Below are 24,000 nucleotides of genomic sequence, written 5' to 3' on the forward strand. Positions count from 1 at the left end.
TTAGCTAAAGCTACAGTTTAGCGCTCTAAAATAATTTTATTTTTTCGCACGTTACGTTCTCGTTAGTGGAGAGTTGTATTGTTTTTATTTAAACATTAGAAATTTTAATTGAAATAATAAAAGAAAAAAGATTGCTGCCTTATGCCAAATCCTCAGTCAATGTAGCAGCACTTCCTTGTAGAAGCAGGTTATAAGATAGTCGATAATATTAATAAGTCACCACTTTGAGCAAGTCTCCACACAAAGCGCATCAAGCGAAAATATAAAATTAATTTAGACAGCATATCTTAAGCTTTGCCTAATTTTATTTGCAGTAATTAGGTAAAGAATTCGAAAAGTTTATCAACATTGTGGTGCAGAAAGAGTTGATATTCAGTTTTGGGCAATAAACAAGCTCTCTTTTCCACAAAAATGTTATCAGCCTTTGACAATAGTCTCATTTTTAATGTCTCTTAACTTTTAAATAGTTAAAAAGTATACAATACCTAATTACAGTAAATATTTCATATATGTATGCATATATATATATTATATATATATATATATATATATATATATATATATATATATATATATATATATATATATATATAAATATATATATATATATATATATATATAAATATATATATATATATATATATATAAATATATATATATATATATATATATATATATATATATATATATATATATATATATATATATATATATATATATATATACATGGCCTACTTAAATACACAGCCTTCTATTCTGCTTAAACCGGAAAAAAATAGAAGGCCAGTTAAAAAAGCGCTCATTTTGTCGGATGGACAATCTTTCTCAAAATATTTTAATTATTGAGCTATAAATTTCAAGTAAGTAAATCTGGCACAGGATAAAAAATTTTGCGTTGGCTTAATCGAAGTATATACTATACTTCACTAAACTTTGTAAAATTTAAGGCTTTTTTTTAGGTTTCTTTTCAGTAATAAATAGTAATCATGAATAATAAATGTCTTTATTGAAAACAACACAACATTTATTAACCTTCATAATTATATATTACTTAAATGATTATAGAAAGACATGGGTTATATTTGTCAGTAGAATTTTTAAAATATTCAAGGACTGTACAAGAAATAAGAATACACAAATTCTCAAAAACAAAGCTTTAAAAGTATTTTAATTTTTTTACACAAGCTGTTTAAAAATGTGAAACAAAAAATTCTTATTTTTTTCTCTCTTTTTTTAACGGCAACAATGTTATCTGCAACAATGGAATTACTGACTCTCTATCTGATGTTATTAAAATAAATATTTGAAATAACAGTGTGTATAATTTCTTTTCCACAATTTTAGTGATTTAAACATAAAAATGGTTCGTATATTTCTCTACTGCCAAGAACTAACTTTGCTGCTTTACGGTGTTGCATTTGAGATCAATAATTAACATCAAACACATGATCTAACATAGCAAAACTATCACAGACATGTTCTAAAATGGCTAGTGATGGAGTTGCTAGCCCACCTCTGGACAATTTGTTTAAATAACTATATTCATTCGACTCCTGTTGACAACGTTGACTACAAAGCAACTTGCAACATATTTTAAACTTCTTAATCAGTTTTTTGGCAATAAAACCAGCAATATAAGTAGCAACTTCACGCGAATCATCTGATAAAATCACACAGTCATAATCTCTTTCTTTGATCTGATCCATCAAGAATGTAGCATGTTGTGTATCTTGAACATTATTAATACCATTTTCAAATATTTTAATTCCTTCCTTTATTAAACTTTTTATTTGGATTATCTTCTCACTATAGATAACATCTTTCAAACTGACAAGAAACCTGCCACCACTCATTTGGCGGTATTGTCCAAACCTTCTTTCTAACGAATCACTTTGAAAACGAGCAGTCAATATAAATTTATAATTATGTTCCAATAGATCTTCTATTAAAGAAGCTTGACATAATAAAGTTCTTTGTAGTGCTAATGATGTTTGAGGAGATAATGTATATTTCTCAAAATTTGGGATTTTGGTGTTTTTCCATTTATTTAACCATTCAGCGAAAGCTCGAAAAAACTCAGGTTTTTTATCATTAATAATAGCAGCATTTCCAAGACAGTTATTAGAAAACTGATTTTTCGAATTTGTAATTGTCCACCATTTATTAAAAAGAGTTAGGAAAGATGTAATATCTAAACGGTTGGGAAAATATGATTTTATTGCTACAGCTGTACTTTCATGGAAGATACCTAAAGCAACAGTGACATTTTGCTTGTAGTTTCCAGGATGGACAACTTGCTATTTATTTTTGGTGCTTTTTTCAAACTTGGATCCAACAGGCTGTCCTTTTCTAATAAATCATGAAATATTTTCCATGATATTTCTCCTGGTTGAACGTGAATTTCATCTTTAAAAGCTGAAAAATGAAATTCTGGAAAAATAAACCTTTTTTTATTTAGTAAGTTGCTTCGAATGTTTTTAGTCAGATGCACTGTGTCAAGTAATAGGTAAACTTTTTGTGATTGTACATTAATAAACAAATCATCAGGTTTTTTACCATGTGCATCAAGCAATTTTGTAAAAGAGGAAACATTTGAAGCATGATTATCACAAACAACACCTCGAACATTAAAACTGTATTTTATTAAAGATTAAATCAAGCCGAGAATTTCAGTTTTCAACCAATCACTGTATATTTTTATAATTGGAATGGCTTTGATGACACAAGAGGTATTTTCTTTTAAACCAACTGCCATGAAAGAAACGATGCTTTTATAACATTCATTTTCTTCACTAATCCCAATTACATCTTCACCAGAATATTCTGCACATTTTTGCAAATACATTTCATCAAAAATTATTATAAGATCATTTGATAAGCTCCCATTATCATGTAACAACTTCAAAATTTTAATAGAATCAATTTCACCTGCTTTAAGCTTGCCTAACAGTGATATAGATGGAAGAGAAAATTCCTTCAGCAGTAAATGATAAGTTTGCAATGATGTGTAACGCAACAGCAAGGCAAATTGAAGCATATTTGAAGAATAAATTTGATTTTTTTTTATTTGGTGATTTATAAGTTCTTCAAGAATGGAAGACAACTTTTTTTTTTCAATGCTAAAATGTGAATCAAAGTTTTCCAGCATACTCCTTCTCTTTAACATACATTGATGGGTTACTCTGAGCCAAGGTGGCAAAGAAACTGGAAGGTTTTTATAAAAAAGTTTGACATGAAGATTTTTGTCAATACGAATACATTCAGCAACTTCAGGTATGTGTAGTTCATTTTGAATAATTTTATGGAACATGAAACAATCATCGAATTTGGAAAATGAACATCTTGTTGGTGAATCAGCAACTGTAAGAGAATTAAGATATTCAATAATATCATTTGATAAAAACTTCTCATATTCATCTTTTTAAAAAATTCTTTTAGTTGGTGATTTTCTTGGTACAAACATAGCTGGAAGTGAAGCTGTTGCAATGCTGGCCAGGTATATTGTAGGAACAACTATGCAACAGTTATACTTTCCTTAAGTTTTTAGACCTATGATTTTATCATAAAAACAAGGGCGAAGAAGGAAAGGTGGGGGGGGGCGGGCAAGGAAAAGATAGAGATGTATTATATTATATTATATTATATTATATTATATATATATATATATATATATATATATATATATATATATATATATATATATATATATATATGTATGTATATATATATATATGTATGTATATATATATATATATATATATATATATATATATATATATATATATATATATAAATATATATATATATATATATGTACATATATATATATATATATATATATATATATATATATATATATATATATATATATATATATATATATATATATATACATACACACACATACATACATATATAAGTTAAATAGCTAACTAGTTAGCTATATAAACTCTATAACTATTTAAACTCTCAAACATGATTATTAGCAAAAGAGAAAGGTTCACAGAAGTTCGTGCAACATTATTATCGTTTTGATTTCCTTTTCAATTTCACAACAATATACGAACTTGTCAAAAATAATCAAAACATTTAACAAAATAATTTTATGCAACGCTAACAAAGATATATTTGAAAAAATTATATAAAAATAAACTACTCACACAATTTTGTAGAACTTATTATAAGCTAAATTATTTAAAACGCGTATTAAAGGGGGTTAATTTATTTCGGCGGGGGCTGTAAATATTTAAGCCCCTGTTAATCCATTTTGCCATACTTTAAAATAATTTAACTCCCGGTTATAGTTTATTTCGAAATAGATTAACCGGGGAGTTAAAATGTTTTAACCGGAAGTTAACTTCACGGGGAGTTAATCCATTTTGCGTTACCGGCTCAAGCCCAATAAGTGATATTGGTCAGAAAGAAGGCGTAAACTTCCTAGTTAAATGGTCTTACGCGGTGCTCTATGCTAGGACTGTAAGGACTTCTGGGAGCACCTTAAAAGCCACAAAATAAGAAAAAATCATGATGAAAATAATTATTATTTTAGACTTTAATGCATAACAATTAAAACTTTTTTGATTAAAAATGAAGAAAGTGATCTTTCGCACGATTTTTTGATAATCTGCCGAAGTTACAAGGTTGTTTTTAACTGCTGGAGAAATTTTTTCAAATGAAAGAAACAGACTTTTGCCAGAAAACATGAAAAAATATGTATTTCGCAGAGAAAATACTTCAATTACTACCTTTAATTATTGAAATGTCTTGACATATTAAAGTTTTTATCAAACTATGTTACATGGTGATTGGCTAGATATATGTAAAATAGTTTTTTTTTGCTTTAATTCGGTGATCATAAAAGGTTCAGGGATTTTAAACATTCATTTTCAAATTTCGGCCGAAATTTCGGTATCGGTTTCGGCCGAAATTTCGGTTTCGGTTTAGGCTACGGCTTCACTGAACCGAAATTTCGATACTTTCGGTTTCGGCTCAAATTTCGGTTTCGGTCCATCACTAGTTGTAAGTGCCTTAAAAGTATAATTTTTTGAGTCTATTATCAAACTTTTTATCATACCTTAAAGTTTGGAATCAGACTTTTAAGTATGGAATAAAAGTTTTATATTTATAAGATATAAAACTTTTGTTGCAAACTTAAAAGATTTAATATGGTGAGTAATGTTCGTTATAGTTTTAAGTTTATATCAAGTACAATGAAAAATAAAAAAATTACTATATCCATATTAAACAAATGCTTTTTTTTATCCACAAAAAACTTTTTAAATGCCATACATGTGTTATCATGCCTTACTATGCTTATTATTAAAATATATTATTCAAGATTTATTTTGTTGTTTTAACTGATAAATGGAACATGAGAGAGAAAGGAAAAAAAGAACACTTATTACTAAGTATATTGTAAGAACCATAAGAAAGTCAATTTTAAAAGAAATGAAGTTAAAAGAAATAGCGGAAGAAGTTGACATTGGTTTCTGCAACACGTTCTATTTCTGATAAAATCAGCAAAGAACTTAGTTATGATGAAATCACATCAGTAAAAAAAGGAAGGCGCATCTCTTATGACGAGACGCTTAAATCTGAAATTCGATTGTTAATTGAGCATGATCCATCTCATACTTTAGCATCATTGAGAAACATTCTTATTGAAAGGAATATTAATGTATCTATACCAACAATATCTAAGTATTTGAAGTCGATGGAGTTCACTAGAAAACGACTTACATTAGTACCAAAAGAAAGAAACTCGCCGCAAAACGTTGATTTAAGACAAAGTTATTGCAGGACTAATAATTCGATTCCTGACAATAACTTAGTATTTCTAGATGAAACAGGCTTTAACTTACATACTTCTAAGCAATATGGCTATTCTATAAAGAATACAAAATGTTTTGTTACAGTGCCAGCAAATCGTGAAAAAAATGTAAGTCTAATGGCCGCTATTACAGTTAATGATATTTAAGACTTTAAGATAGTGGATGGTGCCTATAATGGCGATATTTTTTGTGATTTTATAACCAATAATTTAAGACCGTATTTCCAAACAAATCCCCATTTTGTACTAGTAATTGGATAATTGTGCATTTCATCGTCGAAGAGATGTAATCAATTTGCTCGGCCAATCCAATGTTTCAGTTTACTTTTTGCCCCCTTATTCACCGCAATTGAACCCTATTCGAGGAATACTTTAGTTGTCTTAAAGCTAATTATACTTTTATAAGGCCATTTCTAAAAACCAGCAATGAAGTTAAGGCTACTTTAAATTGGCTTATACCGACAATTGGCATTAATTTTTGTGGTTGGTATTGTAATATGAGAAGATGGGTTTTGAAAGGCATAGCAAGGCAAGAGTTTTATTAAAGTGGATACTTTGTTATTTATATTATATCTTTAAATATAATGAGTTTTAGTTATATTTAAAAAATACACTTTATTATTTAGAAATTTATGAATAACTTTATACATCATAAATGCACTCTTAAATAACTAAAATGTTTTATATTTTCTTAAAAAATGTTTTATATTTTCTTAAAAAATGTTTTATATTTTCTTAAAAAATGTTTTATATTTTCTTAAAAAATGTTTTATATTTTCTTAAAAAATGTTTTATATTTTCTTATAAAATGTTTTATATTTTCTTAAAAAATGTTTTATATTTTCTTAAAAAATGTTTTATATTTTCTTAAAAAATGTTTTATATTTTCTTTAAAAATGTTTAATATTTCGCATAAACCCTGTAAAATGGGTAATATGTATGTACATACGTCATTATATAGTTACTATTATGAACATGCAACCACAAATTGCGTTACATTGTCAGATTACGAAGGATAATTGTTATACATTTTGATAAGTTTTGTATGTATAAAATAAATACGTATGTAAATTAAAAATGCTCGTACGTGTTTTTTCTAAATCAAATTTTTTTATGCGGTCCATATCTAACCCGCATAAAAAAAAATGTTTTTAATCTTGTTTCGAAAACTATTTTTTGTAGGTACTTCTGAAGTTTTATGTGATTTTTTTTAATACGTTTTTCTTTTCTTTTTTTTCCCACCTACCTTGCCTAATCTAATTTGGTGAATCACTTTGTAGTTTGGTAAATGGTAATTATAGTTGTTCACCATATTTTTGTCATCACACCGTATCTCTCTGAGATAAATAATTTGAAAATGAATATTAATTTTATATATAAATTGTTTTAAAGATTCAAAATTTTTTTTGAAGACTTCTAATATCATTTATTATTATTAATAATATTTATTTAAATATTACCATGAAGGATCGAGAACGAGTCGTTATTCATTCCATTAATGATATTTTTTGAATTTACATATAATATAATTGGGTAATGTTTTTTATCTAATCATTATGATTTTAAAAGTTAATATCAGGATCAGAATCTTATTTTTAAAGTGTTTATTTTTTATTTAGTAATGAATTAAATTTAAGTAAGAGTAGTATAACAAAAAAAAAGTTATAAAAATAAAAAAATATTATAAATATAAAAAATAAAAATAAAAAATAAAAACATTAATCAAAATTTTTATTTCTAAATTCTTTGACAATTAACTTATAGTAAATGAGAATAGAAGAATATTTACCTTTAATTCTATGACTTTTACTTTCTTCAGAAAGTTTTTTTTCTGACTTAATGTTATATTTCTGCAAGAAAACTACAAGCTAACCGAGCCATGGATTTAAGTATGCAATTATTCGATATGTTTGAAACGTATGATGGAACTTTAAATGCTGCGGTATGGATGCAAAGAACTAAAGTAATAGCTAAAATGCTGAACAAAAAGCTGGAGCGACTTTTTCCAATTCTTCTTAGAAAAACTGCGTATTCGGTTTATTACGCTTTACCATTGAAAATAAGCAAGATGCAATGGAAGTCGAACAATTGCTGCTAGCAGCATTCTCATTGGATGTTAACAGTGCATATGAACTTTTCACAAAACGAAATTTACATGGTAGAGAAGAGTCGACGTTTTTTTTGGCTGATTTGAAACGAGTGGCGTATCGTGCGATATTGTCCCGATTATTAGTATGTTACCCAAAGTAAAAGCTGCTGTGAACCGCGTGAAGAAAGATGACAGTAATGCTATTGGCGCTGTGTCTCAACATCAAACTACAGCTACAAAAAATCCTTTTGCGTGTTACAAGTGCCAAGGGTTACATCACATTGCGAAGGAACTGTTTATTTGCCAAGAACTTGTCTCAGAAGTTTTCTCTTCTTAGTATTCTCGCAGAAATATAACATTAAGTCAAGATATTTTTTTTCTTTATTCAATGAAAACTTGTTTCTTACAAAATTATAATCATAATTTATACTAAATCACATACCTCAAATATTGCCAATACAACCCACATGAACATATTTACAATTTCACATTAACCATATAAACACATTAGCAATTATATACAAAACCGTACAAACATATTAACATCAATTATCAAATATATACTTTAATTACAAACCATTTGACGTCACAGAACACTGTAACATTTAACTTAATACAATTACATTCCTCCTTGACCCTTAAGGGTCATATAAACAGTAATCAATAAATTTTTTCGGCATGCATCGCTCTCGAGCACTTCTTTGTAAAGGCATGTCTATTTCTTGGAGACTTTCTTCGACCTCGATGTCCACTTCGTTCACATCAGCAATTCCTTCAAAATGGTCCTCATTGTTTTCAACAACTTCTTTGTAATTATTGTCCATACTTTTTCCATTTCCGGAATGAAGCATAAAGGCTGAACTTCTTATCGAAATCTAATATGTTTCACGTTGCGCGGAACCCCATTCACTTCAACAACTTGTTCCAACACATCTTTATCACTGTCGCTGGCTTCTACTTGGAAGAAATGCACTTTGGATTGGGTGATTTTAACCAAACTTTATCACCTGTTCCAAATATTTTGTTGGTGCCATTTATTGTCAGAAGATTTCTTTTTCTTAATCCCTTGATACCAATTTCGAAATGCCGAATATCGTTTTCAATCGATAGGGTTCCTAAACTCAAAACTCTATCCTGCAACATTGTTGACAGCAGATAGGTTTTTATTAGTTTCATTTTGGAAAAGCTTCTTACTCCACTTGCTACAGTGACAGGTATTGCTAGCAAAATTTGCATTGGAATCCATGTTTGTGGATACAAATCTTGCATTTTATGCTTTTTATAAAATTTAAAACAATAATAGGAGTAGTTTTATCTTTGACCATTTCAGAAAGAAAAGGTTTAATGCTGATCAGTTCATCGCAAAGGAGAATACCAATAATGTCCGATTTTAGAATTACAGTAAGTTTACATTGAAGAGCTAAATATGATTTTAGAATTTCTTCTGTTTTTTGCAAACTATCGACATTATACAAAATCCCCAAACTTCTGAATAATTCTACAACTGTATAAATCTTTCTCTCATTGAAGTTAGAGATGTGTCTAAAAGAGGATTGAAGAAATCGATTTCTAATTTTTTTTCAGAAGAAAATAAATAAATCCCATCTTAGGCTGGTTTGTCAAAATGACGTTCCACTCCTATTACTCTTTAAAGTGGTTTAAAAACAGGCTCCACTTGTAATTCTAGGGCCAAATCCTTTGCTTTTATAATTGCTTATTTTCGGTAGTTTTCTAAAAATAAACAACAGCTTTTTCACTATTTTTGCTCATTAAGTGATGTCATGTCTTTCTCTTGAAGAGTTTTACTAACAATATTGACTTGAAAAAAAACGTCATACTAGACAAAGAGACAAGAAAGCTAAAAACTTCTAAGATATGAGTAGAAAAGTTTAGGTTACTTTATATTTTTTGACTTGGTATGGTGATAATAGAAAGCAGTGTAGTTTGCGTAATCTTTTACGCAATAATTAGCGGCTCTCTTCTAACAAAACACTATTCAATTTTTTGTGTTGTTAAAATATTATCATTACACTTAAAAGAATATGAAGCGCGAAATTTTGATGTTGAAAAATAGATATTTATTTTTTCATAAAGAAAAATTTATTAGCTAGACATCCGTTTCACTTTTGATCGGAAAAAAAATGCATTAAAACTTTTAATTTTAACTTCATTTAAAGATACCATTTTCGTGTAATACGAGCAAGCTCAAAATGCTGAGTGTTTTCATTGAAACTACCAAGTTTAAAGTCCTAAAATTTGCGGTGGTTTTATTTGCTTTTTGAATAAAAGAATAATATAGTAAAAACTTTTTGTTTTTGAGTTAAACAAAGTAGTATTGTTTCAATAAAAATCGGCCTAAAATTTAATCTTTTAACAATAAGATTTGTTAATAACGAACCATTATTTTCCACAAATTAGTTCTAATTGACAGATTAGTATTTCTTTACTAAACTAATGTTATTTTTTTGAGCTAATTTAAAGTGCTTGTATTACCATATTACCCAAGAGCACTTCTGCTACTTTTTTAAAACCACTGTGTTTTGAAAAAAATTCGCGTGCCCAAATATCTAAATGGATAATAAATAGTGATCTAAAAATTATTTATTCGAAAAAATTTTAAATCTAGCATAATTATTCTTGATAATATTCCGATATTCGCTTGAGGTGCTTATAATAACACTCATCTACTCTAGAGAAAAAATTACATTAAAAATATAATCGTCATGACTTCTAAAAGATCATTAGATCTTTTCACGAAGCCCATTATAATATAGAATATAATAAAAGATAATCAAAATAAATAATAAAAAAAAATCAACATAAACTATATATATCTGAACATATAAAATCTAACATACATTTGAAATAAATATATGAAACAAAAAAACTAGAAATAAAAAAAAATATAATTTCTGTTTGAGAGATAACATTTTTAAACTTCCCTTTAAAAGAGTAAAAGGTCCGTTTCAAAGAAAAATCAATGCTAGGCAAAATCTATTTTATTCCATAAAAAAGGACCACGATAAGAAATAAAAAGCTATTTAAAATACATTTGGCAGAAAGATTTCAGGGAGTTTTTTACATTAATTTTGAAGGCTCTATTTGAATCAGTAATTTTTTTTTAAAGTTTTTTTTTTGCTTTTTAATTGCACATTATAGTTGAATACACATTTCTAGTGTTTTTAAATAGAATTCTATAACTACCTGGTTTTACAAGGAAACTAAGTAATTCTGGGCACAAGACTAAAAAGTGCAAAATGTTTTCTATTAAAAAATTCGAGTTTAGAGGAAACTAAATTATCATTGCATTTAGTACTAAAGAACAAACAAGTACTTAAGTAACAAACAAGATTATATAAAAGTACATATAAAAAAAGTATTTCCTCTATGATCGAAAAAAAAAAATTCTCTAACCTACCAAAATAAAATTTAACATCGTATATTTAAACGAAGTAGGTTGACCCTAGGTACAAAGTGGCGTTTTAAATAAAGCATCACTATATCGTTTTTAACGATATAGTGATGCTTTAATTAAAACAATTTCTAAAGGTATTTTTTTTTGCTAGCGATGATTTAAAGCTAATCTATAGATTAACGTGCGTGAAAATGTTTAAACCTTTCCCCAACTTATAAGTTTGGAAAGATTTGAACATTTTCACGACATTTTAGAAACATTACAATTTCATTCCTTGATCATTGTTTTGACTTTTCAAGAAAATAAGTCGTTAAACTTAAGTGCTTTTTTTTTTTTTCAAATAAAAAGTTTAAAAAAGTTCAAAGCATTCTCCCATATTCTAACGGATATCAAAATCTTTTAAAATAAAAAAAATTAATTTGCATCTAAGTTAAAAGGTAATAAATTTTAGTTTTAATAAACTATATATTTTGTTAAGCAATAAGTTGTGTAAATAACAACTATACGACAAAAATTCCATGATTCTATTATTTATTTCCATGAGAAAATTGATAGTATCGAAAACATGTGCCGCTTTTTTTTATTTTTTGTATGAAAATTAATGCAGTAACAAATATTATTTAATTAGATAATATGTTAATTAGTTGGTTAATAGAGTTTCATTAAAAAGATTACAACATTGTCATAGAGTATTAAAGACAACAACAAAAAATAATATATACTATATCAATTTATCTTTATTTAAACGTAAGTTTGAACATATTTTTAAAATTTTCATAAAAAAAATGTTTATTGCATTTTTTTCTGAATTTCTAAAAAATAAACTTTGTAAACACTCTTTAATTCTCACTCTCTAAATTGAGTAGGAATAACGGAGGGATGTAGGGAGTTGGGATGAGGTAAAAATGATGATGATTCCCATAGTTTTTTTTTTTTAATTTGTTTTTTTATAAATTGTTTGGTCATTATGATGTAAAACATGTTTTAAAATGTCTGCTGGTACCCTTTGAATGTGTTCTATATAACAATATAATACTGAATTTAAAAAAAATTTTCAATAAAAAATACTTTGAGAAGTTGCTACGGACCCTCGAAAATAAATCGGTGCCTAATATTATCAGAAAAAAGTTTTTCAAAAGTATGTCATGTTGGGTCCTCAAATGAAGCAAAATAATATAAAATTTTCAAAAAAAAAGAATAATTTTATAATTAAATCATTATTTTAAGATTTTAGTGAGCAGAATATGACTTTTTTAACTAAAAACGAAAAATAGGGATTTTAACAAGATTTTTTAATTATAACTTTTTTTATCCATGTTTTTTCATAAAATGATGATTATTTTTAAAATTTTAATATAATTTTGCTTTGTTTGAGACCAAACACTGTATACTTTTAAAATGCTTTCTTTTTTATAATTTTTGGGACCTATTTAATGTTCAAGGGTCGGTAGGTAACCTTGTTAACAAAACCAAAAGTAGCAAGGACAAGACCAAGGTCAAAGCCAAGACCAAGGACAAGACCAAATCCAAAAGTTTCAAGGCCGTGAACAAGGCCAAGGACAAAAGTTTCAAAACCAAGGCCAGGAATAAGAGTTTCAAGGCCAAAGCATACGCAAACATTTCTAAGACCAAAGACTTTTGGTCTTATGTTAAGGCCAATTATTAACAAAAACTCTAGGTAGCAAGTGCTGTGACAATAAAGCCACATGTTGTGAAATTAGACCAAGGTTGTGCTCAGAACTCAACCAAGTCAATAAGAAAATGTACTTGTAGATATATTTGAAAGCCGAAAATAAAAATACATAAAAATAAAGAATTAAAACTTTTAGTTCTTTAATTTTGTGTATTTTTGTGCTTAATGCTAACAACTAATATTACCATCTTTTAATAAAAGTTACGTTGTTATTAGTTGTTAGCATTAACTATAAGTCATAACCATTAACTATAACTATATAGCCTATAAGTCTTTGTTCCAATTAAGAAACATTAAAGTTTAAATCAACAAATCAGACATACGAGCTCTATAAGGCACATTATCAATCCACCCTGACAAAAGATACGCTCGACAGGAGCTGACGTTGCAGAGACACAGAAATTATTGCCAAACATAGATTTCTACTTTTTGAACATTGTTTGTGTACAGTTTTTTTAACGAAAAATCTTTTTGATTAAATTCTTGCGATTGATTCGTTCTTGTTTGTAAAACATGATTTTTTCTATTATTTGCAAAAAAGCATTTTATTTTTATTGGTAAAGGGCTTTTGAATCTGTGGTGTGGCACTATTTTTAGTACATGTCAAAGTGGTTTTTGGTATTGTTTTCGTGACCTAACCATCAAATTAAACTATTGGTTATTGGTTCATAAATGGGTTTTATAAATAAAATTATCAAATAAAACTATAAAATATACATTTCTAATAACTTTTTTTAAACAGATTTAGATAAGTTGAAAAAAAAACAGTATAAATAAAAAAATATAACAGATATAATCAATTCTCCTTAATTAATCATGTCATTGAATATTGCTTTAAAATGGCTAGTCAAAAATGGCAATTTACTGTGACATAAAACACAAAATTAAGTTCTGAAAGCATTCAAACTCTTGTAAGCAAAATCAACTGTAGTACAATTTTTTAAAAAAAAAACACGAAAGAAAGATCTAAATTCTTAAATGAAAAGGTGAATGGTCAAGGCCAAAACAATCAAGGCCAAGGCCAAAATTTACAAGGCCAAGTTCAACAGTTTCAAAGCCAAGACCAAGGTCAAAGTCTTATTTTTTGACCTTAAGGCAAGGCCAAGGCATCCCTAAAAATATTTTTTGTTCAAAAATTTTTCATTTAGGAGGTGTCAGGGGCTTGAAAGTAGCATTATACACAATATCCTAGGGTGCCTCTAGTCTCTGTTTTTAGAGGCACCCTAAGATATGTGTATAATGCTACTTTCAACTAAGAATAAAGTTAAAAAATACTTTTAACGTAATTTTTTTAACGTTATAAACTTTAAATAATACAAAATACTTTTTAAATTGAATATCAAGGTAAATATAATATTTTAGGCTTTTCGACATTCTTTGATGAACCTTATTATCTTTGTAACCTTTGATGGTTAATAAAAATAAAACAAAAATAAATTTCATCATCAAATTAGTACTTTACCAAATAAAAAAAGTTTTTTAAACTTAATGGAGCAAATGTTTCATGTCCTAAGAGATTACCGCGTAATTAGAACATGCATTACTTATTGTATTTAACATTGTGTTGGAGCCAAAAATATCATGTTACTGTTATTTATTTTATTACAATATTAGTGTTAATTAAAAATTTAAATTGATATTGTTAAGTAACGATTAATAAAAATTAATAAAAAACTTATAAAACCAGATTCGTATTCGTTTAACATTGTGTTGAAAAAGTTAAATAAGTACATATTATTTATTTTATTATAATGTCAGTGCTAATTATAGTTTAAATTGGTATTGTTAAGATTAATAAAAAGTAATAAAAACTTATAAAATCAGATTCGTCATGATATCACACAGATTGAGCCGATGTTAGAACAGCTTGGGCTGGCTTTACCCAAAACGTTGATCCAACGTGTTGTGCTGCTTGAAATTTTTAAGATTCTTGTTTTGACTCCGTGAGACGTCCGTGAGACGCCCGTAAGACGTTTTGACGGACGTTTTTCAACGTTTTTTTCAAAACTAGCGGTATCAAAATGTTTACTATCAGACACTTTCAAATTCTTCATAAAGTTCAAGTCACATTTTCACTTTTACACATGCTAGCACAAATACACGAACTGTACCTGTATAAAGGCTAAACATCGCAATCTTAACTTACTTAAAATATGACTCCTAGTTGCCAAGGCAGGAACTTCTCAACTGCCTGCTGCTAAAGCAGGAACTCCAGAGTGTACCATAGCCACTGTCGGTTCTGGGTGGTCTGTAACTTTTTAAAGCATGTAAAAACTATTTAAAAAGAGGTAAAAATATGCCTTCAAAATATAAAATATACATTATTCAAAAAGATGCCCCCAACAATTTTTTATTGCTTTAGTACAACTATACAATTTGTCTTATACAGATTTCAAGAACCCGTGCAGCAAAGCCATGTTTTGTTTGTACCAAATTCAGATTGTTAAAAAACCAATTCTCATAATATCTGGTGAAGCTGGTGGCACTACTCAGTGATTTAGCTTCAGTTGTTCTTATTGCAAGCCCTGGTTTTCTTTTTAGTCTGTACCCACACGTTCGTTTTTTTTTTGTAGTAAAAACATTTTTGTTGTTATGGTAACCCACGGTTAAACTTGTCAGGGTGCTTGAGATAGCTGTATTTTTTGAGCGCCACATACATATGCCATTGAAACATGCCAAAACAATTAATTATCAACTTCTGTCAAGTTTTTCAACAATCTGATAGTTTAACAATAGCATCCGTTTTCAGAGAGACAATATAAACCAGACGCTCACAAAATAAATTACGTTCAACTTAATTGAAATCTTTGTAGAGTAGTTCCAACCTAACAAAAAAACAGTGTATTTCGATTAATGGGCTACAAATGAAAATTCGCACGGATTGACATTTAAATGACCCATGCAAAACAATCAACTTTTATGCGCTATCTTTATATTAAATTTTATTTAATTCATTAAATAACTTTCTTTTTTTTGCTTTAAGTGCAAAATGCTTGAAAAGTTCAATTGATCTCAACAACTTATTGGTAAAACTTATTAATGAAAAATGGTAATAAAAGCCCTCCCAGCCGGCAAACAACGTTGAGATAACGTTGAACTTGACGTTGAAACCTAACGTTGAATTTACGTTGATTTAATGTTTAGAATGAAAGTTTTTTTCAACGCTGATTTATCAACGTTAAAGTCAACGTTAGGTTCAAACGTTATATCAACATTGATTCGACCCGAAAAAACGTTACAATAACGTTGAAACAACGTTAAGAATGACAGTTTTTTAAACGTTGATTTATCAACGTTAAACCGGCTGTTAAAATACGTTTTGTAATCACAGAAACCGTTAATAAAAACTGAGATCACCAGTACCATCAAAACGTAGTATGTACCATCAAAACGTAGTATGCATGTCCAATAGTGCTGCTGCACTTCTCTATTACATTATAAAGGTATATTATGAATATTAAATCTACTCATAGTCTATACTTAGACTATTTAGAACTTTTTCAGTTTAGTTTAGTTAAGATAGCATTATTAAAGCAAGAGATGAAAGTCGTTTTATTGAAAAATATATTTAAATATTACATATATTTACATATAATTGAATATGATCTATAAATAATTGAATATGATCTACAAATAATTGAATATAATCTACATATAATTGAATAAAATCTAGATATTTTTTCTTTTCCATCACCTTTTTGAAATGGAGCGAATTATAGAAAACCAAACAAAATTCCATTGACCGAGGTTTCTTTTGCTTCATTGAATACAAAAGAGGAAGCTGAAAATAAGAAAAATATATTTAAAAAAATCAAAAAATGCAAACTTGAAAAAAAAATAATGAATGGGAAGGTGCTACAACTTATAAAGGTATTCCATTTACAAAGCCATATAAATTAGTGTTTCTAAGTATATTTTTCCACCTTTGCCCTTCATATTTGTGGAGGTCATAATATTTTTTCGAAAAAACTCTGAATTTTTAAAAGGTAATTTAGCTGTTAGACAAGGCTGTCCCGAAGTGGCCTCTCATGGAGGGGGGGGGGATTGTATGTATTTTTTGCCAACTAGAGACACACACACAAAAAAAAAAGGATCCTCAATATTTGCAATTAGCCAACTATAGTTCAAAACTTGCTAAATGTGTCAACTTAAATGCTTATATGACAGCTTTGGGGGTGGTGGGACACCCCCTTCACCCCCAGTTCGGGAAGGCCCTGCTGTGAGATGATTATTAATAACTTTTTCAAATATTTAATTTAAATGAAACAACCTTTTTTCAAAATAAATTAATAATCAAAATATTAAATTTTTCTAACATTGAAAAGTAATTATCGGGGTGGCAACATAAAATTTTAATAAGAAAAATAGGATTTTAGAGGAGATTTTGCACCTAATATAGAGGATTTTTTTTGTTTTAATTTAGGTTTAATGTCCATGTTTTCACACTTATGGGGCTTAGACAGAGTTCAATAATGTCATTTTTCATGTTAAGATACATGCATTTGCTAAAGCAATTTTTAATAGTCCCATGCATTTTCAGGGGAAAATGCATAAGATATATATATATATATATATATATATATATATATATATATATATATATATATATTATATTAGTAGAAAATCACTAAAAAAATTTTTTTTTTTCATTTTACACTGAGTTTAATCAATAAAGACTCACCAGAAATGATGAGTCTTTATTGATGAAACACAGTGTAAAATGAAAAAAAAATTTTGTCAAGTGATTTTCTACTAATACATAATTGCTCTGTTCTTTTAAGAACATTGAACACTCTATTTTGTAGAATACATTTAAAAGTTTTATATATATATATATATATATATATATATATATATATATATATATATATATATATATACACACACACACATATATATATATATATATATATATATATATATATATATATATATATATATATATATATATATATATATATATATATATATATATATATATATATATATATATATATATATATAAATTTACCTGTAGATTTGATCATTGAACAACTGGAGGTCAGGTGCATTGACACTTCATCTAAATCTTTGATAACTGAACCTGTAAAATATAATTACTAATTTACTGAATAAATTACAAAAACATTTTTATTTTTAGGTATAAAAATTGAAATTTATAAAATCCAAGCATATAAAACTAATACCTACTTGGGAAATTTTCTTTGTTTACATTTTCTTTTTCGTATATAGACATTCTCATTATAACATTTTTCTTTCGTAGTTGTAAATTCAAATTTTTCACAATCCTGTTTGCTTTTTGTGAAATTGAAATAGTTATATGAATAGTTATACACTTTGTATCAACAAAACAACTCTTCCTAACAAAATTATTTAAAAAATAATAATTGTAACATATAGATGTAATACCTGAAGAGAATTTAGTTTTAATTTATGGAAACTTAAGCCAATTCTTCTCAGCATTTTAAAGTAGTCAATGCTTTGGTACCTGGAGGCCAATAAACAGTTTTATAGCAAATCCAATTACATTATGATTATGAAAATATTATATGAACTAATAAAAAAAACAAAGAAACCATAATATAAGTGTACTAACATGCCTAGTTAAACTAGCTAAATTTTGACATTTTATAACCATGATACTTGCTAAACAATAATATTAGCAGACATTATTAGCAAAGATAAGATTTTCTTTATTTTATAAATTTATTATATTTTAAATTCATATTTTTATGAATATATTTATTATTCTATTATTCTGCATAATTCTGAATATATTATGTTTAAATAACTTGAGGCATCAAAGGAAAATAATGAAAGAATCCCAGGTTGCTAAAACATAATTAACTACATAAGAGTAATACGGAATATTGAACAAAAATAGATAATATTCATTATTAATACAAAATATGATATAAAGTTTATTATAAAATATCACACAACAATAACTTAGTTTGATTGACAATATAAAGACAAAAATTAAAAAAGAAAACATCTCAATAAATAGTAAATTATCATTCAAACAATTTTAAAGACCAAATAATAACTTGTAACTTATTTTTTACACATCTTCATCTATTAAACATTAATATTATTACCAATTTTTAATACCACATTAGTTTTTTTGTTTTTATTAAAAATAAAAATATTATATCCGTTAAGCTTTTCTTATTTACTTAAAACATCAACTCAATCCTACGTTTTTTCATAACTGAAATTTTTTTTGGGTAATGTTGAATTAACACTGAAAACAAAATATTAGACAACAGTAAAATATTTCTTTATTGAAATATATGTAAATATATACAATCAATCTAATTTCCTTTCTTTTCTGCCACCTATTCGAAATGGAGCGTATTTTAAGAATTCAGACAAAATGCCATCAATTAAAGTTTCAGTTGCTTCATCGTATTCAATAGAAGAAGCTGTTAATAAAAATAAAAAAGTTTTATATATCTAATAAAGGTATACCTTTCATAGCACCATATAGTCTGTAAACTTCTGTTAGAACAAAGAAAAAAATAGTCAGTAAAAAAAATATCTGAATAACAAGTTAACACCAGGAATAGCATCTGGTTGTAAAAATTGCCAAACCTCGCTCATAATTTATATTAATCATATTAATGAAAATGAAACTGTAGACATTTAATTTAATTGCCCTTAAACCATTGAAATTATACTAACAAATAAGAAGCCATTGTTCTAATATATACAGTTATAAGTTTTTATAAGTTTTGACAAAAAGCTGTAGACATAAAATTTAAAAAAATTCTGAAACTTATGATATAACTATTTAATAAAATACTAATTAAAACTTACTCCTGATGATTGTGTTTTTTTTGTCAATCTTGTCCACTTCAATAAATTTAGCTACAGACAAAACAAAACTTATTTGGCTTATAAATTCACTATTATATTCAGGCTTTGTCACTGTGTTTTGGGATTTCTTATATCAGTAAAAAAATATAACACTCTCTTTTGAAACTCTATAATTTAAAATAGTTTCACAAAACAACTTTTGTTGAACATTTTTACAAACCTAATAAAATTAAACAAAAATTCACTAAAAAATAATTAATAACATACTGCCTTCAGCCATCGAGAACTTATCAACGTTATCTAATTTTGGTACTTTGTTTACCTTTTTTCTTATCCTCACTGAAAGATAAAAGAACTTTGCTTCAGGCTCCAAAATCAGTTACTGTCGCAGCAAGTGTGGAAGTCAATATTGTTATTTTGGTCTTGAGACTGGTATACAAAAAGCTGTTTCTGCAGATAGCATAAGGCTTCTGCTATCAGTATAACTAACAGCTTGATTACTTATTCACGTGAACAGCAGTGCTTTACTGCCATTTGGCCATTTTATAATTAAAAGAAACATCGTTTTTTTCAATTTCTTTCAAAAGAAAAACACAGAGTCATTGTTACTTTGAGACAAATAATCATAAAGAAATTCTTCCACTTTCATAATCACTTTCCAAATTTCGTCTTCTTCCACTCAACTGATATTTTGTGTAAATTTTGAATTGTCATTATTTTTTTCGACTTTCTCTTCTTCAGTGAAAATAATTTGTGTAACTTTTTAATTATCACTATTTTTTTCGACTTTCTCTTCTTCACTGAAGAGAATAATTCACTGAAGAATTTCTTTATGATTATTTGTCTCAAAGTGACAATGACTGTGTTTTTCTTTTGAAAGAAATTGCCACTCTAATGTTCTAGCTCTGGCAGAATCATCTTCTAGTAGTGAAGTCTTCACTACTAGAAGATGATTCTGCCAGAGCTAGAACATTAGAGTAGCATTTTCGCCAGTTTTAAAAATAAACCATTATTATCTTTTGTCGTAAGAACAAGTAGAAACTTGAATACTAAATAAAGCATTTTTGAAAATTCAAAATTCAAAATTTTACACATAAACGCCCTCTGTTTTGCACATTATTCTAAATTATTGCTTTATTACTTTTTCGCTTTAACTATTTTTACTTTAAGCACCAATTCAACGGACGGTTTTTTTAGAAGTTTTTTTTGTCAACGTTGATTTATCGTTGAAACAACGTTAAATAAACAACGTTTAAATCGTAACGTTGTTTTAACGTTGAGACATAGTTGAACAACGTTGAAACAACGCTTCAACCAAGTTTCAACGTTGAAACAACGTTGAAACAACGTTGAAACAGCGTTGAAACAACTTTGAACAGCGTTGAAACAACGTTGAAACAACGTTGAAAAAACGTTGAAAAAACTTTTTAAACAAGAAAAAAACTTTGTCATTTCTCATTAAAGAATGGCATTTACTTCAATATACCAGATTTCTAATACCTTTTTTAAAAAAAAATAATTTAAAAGATAAATAATTAATAACTAGAATCATCGTAAATTCATCATTACAGTACTCCTTACATGTTACTAAAATTTTTTAGTTTATATATTGAAAAATCACTCTTTAATGCTTTCTCACAATTGATTGTTTATAATAAAAGAATTGAATTTGCTGACTCAATTTTTACTATTTTTACGTAACTAAACCTTTTAAACAATTATAAATTTTATAGTTATCTATAAAAAATATAAAATTTTACAGTTATAATACAACTTGTTTTCTTTTTTGTTCCACTAGGTTTTGTATTATTGTAATTATAACAAATTCAAATAAATAAAACTTAGAAAAAAATATATGTATACAAAAAACTTATGTTTTACTATATATATATATATATATATATATATATATATATATATATATATATATATATATATATATATATATATATATATATATATATATATATATTACATTTTAAATAACATTTTGTTACAATATTTAAAATACAAATATATAATAATAAAAACATATATATATATATATATATATATATATATATATATATATATATATATATATATATATATATATATTAATCGTTATTAAATAATAAAAGAACGCGGGGAACTCGTAGAAGACCATACGGTCTTGTCGTCGAGTACCGCTAAGAAATGGTCGTGTTAAAATTTATAAGATATTTACAAGATAAAAAATAAGTTAACGAAGTAAGAAACTTTAAATATTCCGTAACAAATACAAGATACATTATTATATATTACAGTTGTTAAAGATGACTTATTTTTGAAGAATTTATATATATATATATATATATGTATATATATATATATATATATATATATATATATATATATATATAAATTCTTCAAAAATTCTTTTGTTTATTAAATACTATTTAAATATAAATATTAAAAACATTAGCTATACAATACACCTATTTGGCCGACAGTGACGTATCCAGGAATTATTGGTGGAGGTTTGGGGAGGGGGAGGAATTGTTGAAATATTTTTGTATTTTTACCACATTTGAGTTTCCTAAAAAATTTCAGGAGGGATGCATACCCTATCAATCCCCCTCCCCTGGATCCGACACTGACGTCCGAAGTGTTTGCAATGCAAAGCGCCGTGGTTCAAATCCAATCATTGCTACTTTTTTTTTTCAAATTTTTTTTGATTTTTAAAATACAAAACAAAACACTTTTGATTTTCAAAAAAAATTATATATAGCGTATAAAAAGATATCATATACTATAACAAACGAAAGGGAGCTCATTTGCCGTTTTATAAAGTTTTTTGTTTATTAAATAGCTCGCAGAGTTTCTTAAATGCATCTCTGTAGATCGAATCCTACCACTTGCTCATTATTTTTCCTTTTTCAATTTTTTAAAATACAAAATAAAACGTTTTTGAAGTTCTATAGATTTTATATGCATAACATATATAAAAATATTATATACTATAACAAAGTTAAATTTAAAAAAAAAATCATAACACCAGGAGAAATTTGTTGCACATGTCATGATAGAGATACTTATGTTATTAATGTGCACATGTATTTAACCCTATTAAGCTGCGGATGGTCTGAAAAAAAATTATGGTCTGAAACTTAACAAGGGAAAAATTAATAAGCCAGTCCTGCTAAAAAAAAAAAAATAGCACGTAGCTAGCGAAAACTTTAAAACTTTATTTTACTATTTTTTGAGATATATATATATGTATATATATATATATATATATATATATATATATATATATATATATATATATATATATATATATATATATATATATATATATATATATTTATATATATATATATATATATATATATATATATATAGATGTAGATATATATATATAGACATATATATGTATATATATACAAAGTAAAAGTATAGAAAAGGTCGGTGTGGAACAGACTTACAAAGACCTGTATATTTACGGGTCCGGTTAGCTACTTTTAAATATACATTAATGCCTTTTATTAATTTAAACTTTTATTTTAAAATTTTTTCATTAAAATATAAAGTTTACCGACTTAGTTTTAATAACCAGTTTAGTTTAGTTTTAATATAATTTAATTTTTGCTAACAATTATTTTTCTTTTCAGCATAAAATTATTTGAAAATGAAACTGATATATTTTGTTGTACTAATTTTAAAAACGGTTGTTGCTTTGAAAAAAGAATCGAGTAAGCTTTTTTGTAGTTTTATATTTTCTTTTATTGCGTATTAGTATTTAATTTATCAAATATAAAATTTTAAATGCAAAATTTATTAGATAACATCAAAAAAAGAGAAAAATCCATGAAGAAAACTCTAATGAAAGCAAAATATGCTATTTACCAGGTTGTGTTTTAATTAGAAGAAGAATTTTATAACATTGATAAAAAAAAAGTACGAAAAGGTTTATACAAATAACAAATCATATAAATAATGTCATTAAATACTTTATATAAAATTTTTTGAATTCAGCGCGTTGTCCAGTTACACTGCCTTCATTATTTACAAACGATACACGCGATACACGTTGCTCAAACGCGAGAGTAGTGGATATTGCTCGAGCTAGGTCTTGGTATAAAATCACAGATGAAAACGAGCCTTCCAATTAGAATTTCCCTTAAAAAATGTAC

General features: G+C 26.6%; 1 protein-coding gene and 2 long non-coding RNA genes across 5 annotated transcripts in view; 2 read left to right on the plus strand and 1 right to left on the minus strand.

Moving 5' to 3' along the window:
• LOC136078126 (uncharacterized) overlaps nt 1–24,000 on the plus strand; it is a 134,106-nt gene that overhangs the window by 51,726 nt on the left and 58,380 nt on the right. The gene's annotated exons all lie outside the window — the stretch shown is intronic.
• LOC136077725 (uncharacterized) lies at nt 11,949–23,997 on the plus strand. 2 transcript variants are annotated; one of them, XR_010637220.1, is made up of 4 exons: nt 11,949–12,081; nt 23,479–23,559; nt 23,649–23,716; nt 23,843–23,997. It is a non-coding gene; the product is annotated as an uncharacterized LOC136077725 (long non-coding RNA). The 2 variants fall into 2 exon arrangements; XR_010637219.1 differs by lacking the exon at nt 11,949–12,081 and adding an exon at nt 16,346–16,470.
• On the minus strand, nt 18,039–18,747 carry LOC136077724 (uncharacterized). 2 transcript variants are annotated; one of them, XR_010637218.1, is made up of 4 exons: nt 18,624–18,747; nt 18,437–18,515; nt 18,218–18,322; nt 18,039–18,110 (listed from the first exon to the last, which is right to left on the minus strand). It is a non-coding gene; the product is annotated as an uncharacterized LOC136077724 (long non-coding RNA). The 2 variants fall into 2 exon arrangements; XR_010637217.1 differs by lacking the exon at nt 18,624–18,747 and having other exon boundaries at nt 18,437–18,614.

This window comes from Hydra vulgaris, chromosome 03 (genome assembly GCF_038396675.1).
Source record: "Hydra vulgaris chromosome 03, alternate assembly HydraT2T_AEP".
NCBI classification, from domain to species: domain Eukaryota; kingdom Metazoa; phylum Cnidaria; class Hydrozoa; order Anthoathecata; family Hydridae; genus Hydra; species Hydra vulgaris.